Consider the following 12,250-nt stretch of genomic DNA (forward strand, 5'->3'; position numbering starts at 1 on the left):
GTCCACTTCCTGTTTGGCAGCTTCATCGCCATATTTGATTGGCTGTCACGGGCAAACAAAAATGAAATTGAAAAATCTGACAAGTATCTTTTGTGCGGCTCGGGAAGAAGATCATCTCCGCCAAGTTCCATGAAAATCGGATGAAATTTCTGACCGCTGAAACTTTTTGTAGAGTTTGGACTAAATCCAATATGACGGAGGTCCAATATGGCGGAAAGTGACGTAATAGGGTTCATTGAAATTAGGTCGGTCCAGGGATTCCAACGGTGCCTGATATGTGAAAATCGGACGCACCGTTCAATGGTCACATGCGTGAATGCAATCCAGGTTCGACCCATTGGTGGCGCTAGAGTGTTGGGCATAGAGTTCTGTAAATTGGTGAGAGTCATCATGGGACAGTGCTGAATCAGTGTGCCAAATGTCATAACTTTAGACCCAGCGGTTCAATTTTCGGCCAGATTTTGACCTGTTGGTGGCGCTAGATGGCTGGGTTTAGAGGTCCGTAAATGAGTGTGAGTGGTCAGTGGAGTGTCCCGAAACTTTCTGCCAAAAAATCTGAACTTTTTAGCCAGGCGTTCTATGGGCTGCCATAGACTCCAATGGCAGAAGTGTAAATATAGCTGCAAGCAGCAATGCGGGGGCCAAGCAGTGCGCTATAGCAGGAATGGCGTTGCCATGGCAGGAGCAAGCACTCACAGCAAGTTTGATTGCAATTGGATAAAGAACGGCTGAGAAATAAGCTCATTTACTTTGTTAGAGCGCCCCTAGATGCCAAATTACACCAATGTCCTTGTGTGTTCTCACAATCAGCTACCATGTCCCTCTACCAAGTTTGGACTTCATACACCAAAGTGTTGCTGAGATGTGAGCTCACATTCTTTATTACAGCACCCCTAGAGGTCAAATGAGACCACTTTCCTTACATGTCCTCACAATCAGCTAATATGTCCATGTATCAAGTTTGGACTTCATACAACGAAGCGTTGCTGAGATTTGAGCCCACTTCCTGTATTACAGCGCCCCCTATAGATGCCAAATGATGCCAATTTCCTACTGTGTCCTCACAATCAGATACCAAGTCCCTGTACCAAGTTTGGACTTCATACATCAAAGAATTGCTGAGATACAAGCTCACATCCTGTATTGCAGCGCCCCCTGTAGAGGCCAAATGACGCCAGTTTCCTAGTGCATCCCCACAATCAGGTACCAAGTCTCTATACCAAGTTTGGACTTCGTACATCAAAGCGTTGCTGAGATACAAGCTCACTTCCTGTATTGCAGCGCCCCCTATAGAGGCCAAATGATGCCAATTTCCTAGGGCGTCCTCACAATCAGATACCAAGTCCCTGTACTAAGTTTGGACTTCATACATTAAAGCGTAGCCGAGATGTTAGCCCACTTCCTGTTTGGCGGCATCGTCGCCATGTGTGATTGACTGTCACGGGCAAATAAACTTGAAATTAAAAAATCTGACAAGTATTGTTTGTGTGGCTCGGTCTGAAGATCATCTCCGCCAAGTTCTGTGAAAATCGGATGAAATTTGTAACCGCTGAAACTTTTCATAGAGTTTGGACTAAATCCAATATGGCGGAGGTCCAATATGGCGGAAAGTGACGGGATAGGGGTCGATGAACTCAAGATTGTTCAAGGATTCAGACGCTACCTCAATTGTGAAAATTAGACAAAAGAGTCAAGGATCACGAGCATGAACGCATGTCCAGCTTTGAACTGGTGGTGGCGCTAGAGTGTTCAATGTATATGCACGAAAATTGGTGCGAGTGATTGGGGCAGTGTCCTGACTAATGGTATCAAGTCTTGTTATGTTAACTCAAAGCGTCACCTAGATGTTTGTCCACTTCCTGTTTGGTGGCTTCATTGCCATATTGGATTGGCTGTCACGAGCAAACAAAAATGAAATTAAAAAATCTGACCAGTATCGTTTGTGTGGCTCGGTCTGAAGATCATCTCCTCCAAGTTCTGTGAAAATCGGATGAAATTTGTAACCGCTGAAACTTTTCGTAGAGTTTGGACTAAATCCAATATGGCGGAGGTCCAATATGGCGGAAAGTGACGGGATAGGGGTCATTGAACTTAGGTCGGTCCAGGGATTCCAACGGTGCCTGATATGTGAAAATCGGACGTACCATTCAATGGTCACATGCATGAATGCAATCCAGGTTCGACCCATTGGTGGCGCTAGAGTGTTGGGCATAGAGTTCTGGAAATTGGTGAGAGTGATCATGGGACAGTGCTGAATCAGTGTGCCTAATTTCATAACTTTAGACCCAGCGGTTCAATTTTCGGCCAGATTTTGACCTGTTGGTGGCGCTAGATGGCTGGGTTTAGAGGTCCGTAAATGAGTGTGAATGGTCAGTGGAGTGTCCCGAAACTTTCTGCCAAAAAATCTGCACTTTTTAGCCAGGCGTTCTATGGGCTGCCATAGACTCCAATGGCAGAAGTGTAATAATAGGAAAAGCTAGTAACTCAATGGGTGCCTTCGCAGCTTCGCTGCTTGGCCCCCAAATATAGCTGCAAGCAGCAATGCGGGGGCCAAGCAGTGCGCTATAGCAGGAATGACGTTGCCATGGCAGGAGCAAGCACTCACAGCAAGTTTGATTGCAATTGGATAAAGAACGGCTGAGAAATAAGCTCATTTACTTTGTTAGAGCGCCCCTAGATGCCAAATTACACCAATGTCCTTGTGTGTTCTCACAATCAGCTACCATGTCCCTCTACCAAGTTTGGACTTCATACACCAAAGTGTTGCTGAGATGTGAGCTCACATTCTTTATTACAGCACCCCTAGAGGTCAAATGAGACCACTTTCCTTACATGTCCTCACAATCAGCTAATATGTCCATGTATCAAGTTTGGACTTCATACAACGAAGCGTTGCTGAGATTTGAGCCCACTTCCTGTATTACAGCGCCCCCTATAGAGGCCAAATGATGCCAATTTCCTACTGTGTCCTCACAATCAGATACCAAGTCCCTGTACCAAGTGTGGACTTCATACATCAAAGAATTGCTGAGATACAAGCTCACATCCTGTATTGCAGCGCCCCCTGTAGAGGCCAAATGACGCCAGTTTCCTAGTGCATCCCCACAATCAGGTACCAAGTCTCTATACCAAGTTTGGACTTCGTACATCAAAGCGTTGCTGAGATACAAGCTCACTTCCTGTATTGCAGCGCCCCCTATAGAGGCCAAATGATGCCAATTTCCTAGGGCGTCCTCACAATCAGATACCAAGTCCCTGTACTAAGTTTGGACTTCATACATTAAAGCGTAGCCGAGATGTTAGCCCACTTCCTGTTTGGCGGCATCGTCGCCATGTGTGATTGACTGTCACGGGCAAATAAACTTGAAATTAAAAAATCTGACAAGTATTGTTTGTGTGGCTCGGTCTGAAGATCATCTCCGCCAAGTTCTGTGAAAATCGGATGAAATTTGTAACCGCTGAAACTTTTCGTAGAGTTTGGACTAAATCCAATATGGCGGAGGTCCAATATGGCGGAAAGTGATGGGATAGGGGTCATTGAACTTAGGTCGGTCCAGGGATTCCAACGGTGCCTGATATGTGAAAATCGGACGCACCATTCAATGGTCACATGCATGAATGCAATCCAGGTTCGACCCATTGGTGGCGCTAGAGTGTTGGGCATAGAGTTCTGGAAATTGGTGAGAGTGATCATGGGACAGTGCTGAATCAGTGTGCCTAATTTCATAACTTTAGACCCAGCGGTTCTATTTTCGGCCAGATTTTGACCTGTTGGTGGCGCTAGATGGCTGGGTTTAGAGGTCCGTAAATGAGTGTGAGTGGTCAGTGGAGTGTCCTGAAACTTTCTGCCAAAAAATCTGAACTTTTTAGCCAGGCGTTCTATGGGCTGCCATAGACTCCAATGGCAGAAGTGTAATAATAGGAAAAGCTAGTAACTCAATGGGTGCCTTCGCAGCTTCGCTGCTTGGCCCCCAAATATAGCTGCAAGCAGCAATGTGGGGGCCTAGCAGAGCGCTATAGCAGGAATGGCGTTGCCATGGCATGAGCAAGCACTTACAGCAAGATGCCAAATTACACCAATGTCTTTGTGCGTTGTCACAATCAGCTACCATGTCCCTCTACCAAGTTTGGACTTCATACACCAAAGTGTTGCTGAGATGTGAGCTCACTTTCTTTATTACAGCACCCCTAGAGGCCAAATGAGACCACTTTCCTTCATGTCCTCACAATCAGCTAATATGTCCCTGTACCAAGTTTGGACTTCATACACCGAAGTGTTGCTGAGATACGAGCTCACTTCCTGTATTACAGCGCCCCCTATAGAGGCCAAATGATGCCAATTTCCTACTGTGTCCTCACAATCAGGTTCCATGTCCCTGTACCAAGTTTGGACTTCATACATTATCGTGTGTCCGAGATGTTAGCCCACTTCCTGTTTTGCAGCTTCATAGCCATATTTGATTGGCTGTCACGGGCAAACAAAAATGAAATTGAAAAATCTGACAAGTATCGTTTGTGCGGCTCGGGCAGAAGATCGATCATCTCTGCCAAGTTCTGTGAAAATCAAATGAAATTTGGGACCGCTGAAACTTTTCGTAGAGTTTAGACCAATTCCAATATGGCGGAGGTCCAATATGGCGGAAAGTGATGGGGTAGGAGTCGATGAACTCGGGATGGTCCAAGGATTCAGATGCTACCTCAATTGTGAAAATCAGACAAAAGAGTCAAGGATCACGCGCATGAACGCATGTGCAGCATTAAACTGGTGGTGGCGCTACTGTGTTCAATGTATATGCATGAAAATTGGTGTGAGTGATTGGGACAGTGTCCCGACTAATGGTCTCGAGTTTTGTTATGTTAACTCAAAGCATCACCTAGATGTTTGTCCACTTCCTGTTTGGCGTCCTCGTCACCATATTTGATTGGCTGTCACGGGCAAACAAAAATGAAATTGAAAAATCTGACCAGTATCGTTTGTGCGGCTCGGGCAGAAGATCATCTCCAACAAGTTTCGTGAAAATCTGAGGAAATTTGTAACCGCTGAAACTTTTCGTAGAGTTTGGACTAAATCCAATATGGCGGAGGTCCAGTATGGCCAAAAGTGACGTAATAGGGGTCAATCAACTCAAGTCAGTCCAGGGATTCCAACGGTGCTTAATTTGTGAAAATCGAACACACCGTTCAATTGTTACATGCGTAAATGTGAGTCCAGATTCGACCTATTGGTGGCGCTAGAGTGTTCGGCATAGAGCTTTGTAAATTCGTGAGAGTGATCATGGGACGGTCCTGAATCAGGGCGCTAAATTTCATAATAATAATGACTTGCAAATACCTTTCAACCCAGCTTTTCAACTTTCAGCCAAACTTTGACCTGTTGGTGGCGCTAGACGGCTGGGTTTAGAGGTCCGTAAATGAGTGTGAGTGGTCAGTGGAGTGTCCCGAAACTTTCGACGAAAAAATCTGAACTTTTTAGCCAGGCGTTCTATGGGCTGCCATAGACTCCAATGGCAGAAGTGTAATAATAATAATAAATATAGCTGCAAGCAGCAATGCGGGGGCCTAGCAGAGCGCTATAGAGCAGAGCGCAGAGCAAGCACTCAGCAGCAAGAGGACAAATTACACCAACGTCTTTGTGCGTTCTCACAATCAGCTACCATGTCCCTCTACCAAGTTTGGACTTCATACACCAAAGTGTTGCTGAGATGTGAGCTCACTTTCTTTATTACAGCCCCCCTAGAGGCCAAATAAGACCACTTACCTTCATGTCCTCACAATCAGCTAATATGTCCCTGTACCAAATTTGGACTTCATACACCGAAGTGTTGCTGAGATACGAGCTCATTTCCTGTATTACAGCGCCCCCTATAGAGGCTAAATGATGCCAATTTCCTAGTGTGTCATCATAATCAGGTAACAGGTCCTTATACCAAGTTTGGACTTTGTACACCAAAGCGTTGCTGAGATACAAGCTCACTTCCTGTATTACAGCGCCCCCTATAGAGGGCACATGATGCCAATTTCCTAGTGCGTCCTCACTATCAGATACCAAGTCCCTGTACCAAGTTTGGACTTCATACATTAAAGCATAGCCGAGATGTTAGCCCACTTCCTGTTTGGTGGCTTCATCGCCATATTTGATTGGCTGTCACGGGCAAACAAAAATGAAATTAAAAAATCTGACAAGTATCGTTTGTGCGGCTCGGTCTGAAGATCATCTCCGACAAGTTCTGTGAAAATCGGATGAAATTTGTAACCGCTGAAACTTTTCGTTGAGTTTGGACTAAATCCAATATGGCGGAGGTCCAATATGGCGGAAAGTGATAGGTTAGGGGTCGATGAACTCTGTATGGTCCAAGGATTCAGACACTACCTCAATTGTGAAAATCAGACAAAAGAGTCAAGGATCACGCGCATGAACGCATGTCCAGCATTGAACTGGTGGTGGCGCTAGTGTGTTCAATGTATATGCACGAAAATTGGTGTGAGTGATTGGGACAGTGTCCTGACTAATGGTCTCGAGTTTTGTTATATTAACTCAAAGCGTCACCTAGATGTTTGTCCACTCCCTGTTTGGCGGCTTCGTCACAATATTTGATTGGCTGTCACGGGCAAATAAAAATGAAATTGAAAAATCTGACCAGTATCGTTTGTGCGGCCCGGACAGAAGATCATCTCTAACAAGTTTCGTGAAAATCGGAGGAAATTTGTAACCGCTGAAACTTTTCGTAGAGTTTGGACTAAATCCAATATGGCGGAGGTCCAGTATGGCCGAAAGTGACGTAATAGGGGTCAATCAACTCAAGTCAGTCCAGGGATTCCAACGGTGCTTAATTTGTGAAAATCGAACACACCGTTCAATTGTTACATGCGTAAATGTGAGTCCAGATTCAACCTATTGGTGGCGCTAGAGTGTTCGGCATAGAGTTCTGTAAATTGGTGAGAGTGATCATGGGACGGTCCTGAATCAGGGCGCTAAATTTCATAATAATAATGACTTGTGAATACCTTTCAACCCAGCTTTTCAACTTTCGGCCAAACTTTGACCTGTTGGTGGCGCTAGATGGCTGGGTTTAGAGATCTGTAAATTAGCGTTAGTGGTCAGTGGAGTGTCCCGAAACTTTCTGGCAAAAAATCTGAACTTTTTAGCCAGGCGTTCTATGGGCTGCCATAGACTCCAATGGCAGAAGTGTAATAATAATAATAATAAATATAGCTGCAAGCAGCAATGCGGGGGCCAAGCAGTGCGCTATAGCAGGAATGGCGTTGCCATGGCAGGAGCAAGCACTCACAGCAAGTTTGATTGCAATTGGATAAAGAACGGCTGAGAAATAAGCTCATTTACTTTGTTAGAGCGCCCCTAGATGCCAAATTACACCAATGTCCTTGTGTGTTCTCACAATCAGCTACCATGTCCCTCTACCAAGTTTGGACTTCATACACCAAAGTGTTGCTGAGATGTGAGCTCACATTCTTTATTACAGCACCCCTAGAGGTCAAATGAGACCACTTTCCTTACATGTCCTCACAATCAGCTAATATGTCCATGTATCAAGTTTGGACTTCATACAACGAAGCGTTGCTGAGATTTGAGCCCACTTCCTGTATTACAGCGCCCCCTATAGATGCCAAATGATGCCAATTTCCTACTGTGTCCTCACAATCAGATACCAAGTCCCTGTACCAAGTTTGGACTTCATACATCAAAGAATTGCTGAGATACAAGCTCACATCCTGTATTGCAGCGCCCCCTGTAGAGGCCAAATGACGCCAGTTTCCTAGTGCATCCCCACAATCAGGTACCAAGTCTCTATACCAAGTTTGGACTTCGTACATCAAAGCGTTGCTGAGATACAAGCTCACTTCCTGTATTGCAGCGCCCCCTATAGAGGCCAAATGATGCCAATTTCCTAGGGCGTCCTCACAATCAGATACCAAGTCCCTGTACTAAGTTTGGACTTCATACATTAAAGCGTAGCCGAGATGTTAGCCCACTTCCTGTTTGGCGGCATCGTCGCCATGTGTGATTGACTGTCACGGGCAAATAAACTTGAAATTAAAAAATCTGACAAGTATTGTTTGTGTGGCTCGGTCTGAAGATCATCTCCGCCAAGTTCTGTGAAAATCGGATGAAATTTGTAACCGCTGAAACTTTTCATAGAGTTTGGACTAAATCCAATATGGCGGAGGTCCAATATGGCGGAAAGTGACGGGATAGGGGTCGATGAACTCAAGATTGTTCAAGGATTCAGACGCTACCTCAATTGTGAAAATTAGACAAAAGAGTCAAGGATCACGAGCATGAACGCATGTCCAGCTTTGAACTGGTGGTGGCGCTAGAGTGTTCAATGTATATGCACGAAAATTGGTGCGAGTGATTGGGGCAGTGTCCTGACTAATGGTATCAAGTCTTGTTATGTTAACTCAAAGCGTCACCTAGATGTTTGTCCACTTCCTGTTTGGTGGCTTCATTGCCATATTGGATTGGCTGTCACGAGCAAACAAAAATGAAATTAAAAAATCTGACCAGTATCGTTTGTGTGGCTCGGTCTGAAGATCATCTCCTCCAAGTTCTGTGAAAATCGGATGAAATTTGTAACCGCTGAAACTTTTCGTAGAGTTTGGACTAAATCCAATATGGCGGAGGTCCAATATGGCGGAAAGTGACGGGATAGGGGTCATTGAACTTAGGTCGGTCCAGGGATTCCAACGGTGCCTGATATGTGAAAATCGGACGTACCATTCAATGGTCACATGCATGAATGCAATCCAGGTTCGACCCATTGGTGGCGCTAGAGTGTTGGGCATAGAGTTCTGGAAATTGGTGAGAGTGATCATGGGACAGTGCTGAATCAGTGTGCCTAATTTCATAACTTTAGACCCAGCGGTTCAATTTTCGGCCAGATTTTGACCTGTTGGTGGCGCTAGATGGCTGGGTTTAGAGGTCCGTAAATGAGTGTGAATGGTCAGTGGAGTGTCCCGAAACTTTCTGCCAAAAAATCTGCACTTTTTAGCCAGGCGTTCTATGGGCTGCCATAGACTCCAATGGCAGAAGTGTAATAATAGGAAAAGCTAGTAACTCAATGGGTGCCTTCGCAGCTTCGCTGCTTGGCCCCCAAATATAGCTGCAAGCAGCAATGCGGGGGCCAAGCAGTGCGCTATAGCAGGAATGGCGTTGCCATGGCATGAGCAACCACTCACAGCAAGTTTGATGGCAATTGGATAAAGAACGGCTGAGAAATAAGCTCATTTACTTTGTTACAGCGCCCCTAGAGGCCAAATTACACCAATGTCCTTGTGCGTTCTTACAATCAGCTCCCATGTCCGTCTACCAAGTTTGGACTTCATACACCAAAGTGTTGCTGAGATGTGAGCTCATTTTCTTTATTGCAACACCCCTAGAGGCCAAATGAGACCACTTTCCTTGCATGTCCTCACAATCAGATAATATGCCCATGTATCACGTTTGGACTTCATACAACGAAGCGTTGCTGAGATTTGAGCCCACTTCATGTATTACAGCGCCCCCTATAGAGGCCAAATGATGCCAATTTCCTACTGTGTCCTCACAATCAGATACCAAGTCCCTGTACCAAGTTTGGACTTCATACATCAAAGCGTTGCTGAGATACAAGCTCACTTCCTGTATTGCAGCGCCCCCTGTAGAAGCCAAATGACGCCAGTTTCCTAGTGCATCCCCACAATCAGGTACCAAGTCTCTATACCAAATTTGGACTTCGTACATCAAAGCGTTGCTGAGATACAAGCTCACTTCCTGTATTGCAGCGCCCCCTATAGAGGCCAAATGAATTTCCTAGGGCGTCCTCACAATCAGATACCAAGTCCCTGTACCAAGTTTGGACTTCATACATTAAAGAGTAGCCGAGATGTTAGCCCACTTCCTGTTAGGCGGCATCGTCGCCATGTGTAATTGGCTGTCACGGGCAAACAAACTTGAAAATAAAAAATCTGACAAGTATAGTTTGTGCGGCTCGGTCTGAAGATCATCTCCGCCAAGTTCTGTGAAAATCGGATGAAATTTGTAACCGCTGAAACTTTTCGTAGAGTTTGGACTAAATCCAATATGGCGGAGGTCCAATATGGCGGAAAGTGGCGGGATAGGGGTCGATGAACTCGAGATTGTTCAAGGATTCAGACGCTACCTCAATTGTGAAAATCAGACAAAAGAGTCAAGGATCACACGCATGAACGCATGTCCAGCTTTGAACTGGTGGTGGCGCTAGAGTGTTCAATGTAGATGCATGAAAATTGCTGTGAGTGATTGGGACAGTGTCCTGACTAATGGTATCAAGTCTTGTTATGTTAACTCAAAGCATCACCTAGATGTTTGTCCACTTCCTGTTTGGTGGCTTCATCACCATATTTGATTGGCTGTCACGGGCAAACAAAAATTAAATTGAAAAATCTGATAAGTATCGTTTGTGCGGCTCGGGGAGAAGATCATCTCCGCCAAGTTCCATGAAAATCGGATGAAATTTCTGACCGCTGAAACTTTTCGTAGAGTTTGGACTAAATCCAATATGGCGGAGGTCCAATATGGCAGAAAGTGACGTAATAGGGGTCATTGAACTTAGGTCAGTCCATGGATTCCAACGATGCCTGATATGTGAAAATCGGACGCACCGTTCAATGGTCACATGCGTGAATGCAATCCAGGTTCGACCCATTGGTGGCGCTAGAGTGTGGGGCATAGAGTTCTGGAAATTGGTGAGAGTGATCATGGGACAGTGCTGAATCAGTGTGCCAAATTTCATAACTTTAGACCCAGCGGTTCAATTTTTGGCCAGATTTTGACCTGTTGGTGGCGCTAGATGGCTGGGTTTAGAGGTCCGTAAATGAGTGTGAATGGTCAGTGGAGTGTCCCGAAACTTTCTGCCAAAAAATCTGCACTTTTTAGCCAGGCGTTCTATGGGCTGCCATAGACTCCAATGGCAGATGTGTAATAATAATAATAGGAAAAGCTAGTAACTCAATGGGTGCCTTCGCAGCTTCGCTGCTTGGCCCCCAATAATAGGAAAAACTACTAACTCAATGGGTGCCTTCGCAGCTTCGCTGCTAGGCCCCCAAATATAGCTGCAAGCAGCAATGTGGGGGCCAAGCAGTGCACTATAGCAGGAATGGCGTTGCCATGGCATGAGCAAGCACTCACAGTAAGTTTGATTGCAATTGGATAAAGAATGGCTGAGAAATAAGCTCATTTACTTTGTTATAGTGCCCCTAGAGGTGAAAATTACACCAAAGTCCTTGTGCGTTCTCACAATCAGCTACCATGTCCCTGGACTTCATACACCAAAGAGTTGCTGAGATGTGAGCTCAATTTGTTTATTACAGCACCCCTAGAGGCCAAATGAGACCACTTTCCTTGCATGTCCTCACAATCAGCTACTTTGTCTCTGTATTAAGTTTGGACTTTGTACACCAAAGCGTTGCTGAGATACAAGCTCACTTCCTGTATTGCAGCGCCCCCTATAAAGGCCAAATGATGCCAATTTCCTATTGAGTCATCACAATCAGCTAATATGTCCATGTATCAAGTTTGGACTTCATACAATGAAGCGTTGCTGAGATATGAGCCCACTTCCTGTATTACAGCGCCCCCATAGAGGCTTAATGATGCCAATTTCCTACTGTGTCCTCACAATCAGGTTCCAAGTCCCTGTACCAAGTTTGGACTTCATACATCAAAGCGCTGCTAAGATAGGAGCTCACTTCCTGTATTGCAGCGCCCCCTATACAGGCCAAATGATTCCAATTTCCTAGTGCGTCATCATAATCAGGTAACAGGTCCTTATACCAAGTTTGGACTTTGTACACCAAAGCGTTGCTGAGATACAAGCTCACTTCCTGTATTAGAGCGCCCCCTATAGAGGCCACATGATGCCAATTTCCTAGTGCGTCCTCACAATCAGATACCAAGTCCCTGTACCAAGTTTGGACTTCATACATTAAAGCATAGCTGAGATGTTAGCCCACTTCCTATTTAGTAGCTTAATCGCCATATTTGATTGGTTGTCACGGGCAAACAAAAAAGAAATTAAAAGATCTGACAAGTATCGTTTGTGCAGATCGGTCTGAAGATCATCTCCGACAAGTTCTGTGAAAATCGAATGAAATTTGTAACCGCTGAAACTTTTCGTAGAGTTTGGACTAAATCCAATATGGCGGAGGTTCAATATGGCGGAAAGTGATAGGATAGGGGTTGATGAACTCTGTATGGTCCAAGGATTCAGAC

The sequence above is a fragment of the Alosa pseudoharengus genome, unplaced genomic scaffold (genome assembly GCF_046254945.1).
Source record: "Alosa pseudoharengus isolate Yale_2024_CS ecotype anadromous, Long Island Sound unplaced genomic scaffold, YU_APseudo_1.1 YU_APseudo_1.1_scf_10, whole genome shotgun sequence".
Taxonomy (NCBI): domain Eukaryota; kingdom Metazoa; phylum Chordata; class Actinopteri; order Clupeiformes; family Clupeidae; genus Alosa; species Alosa pseudoharengus.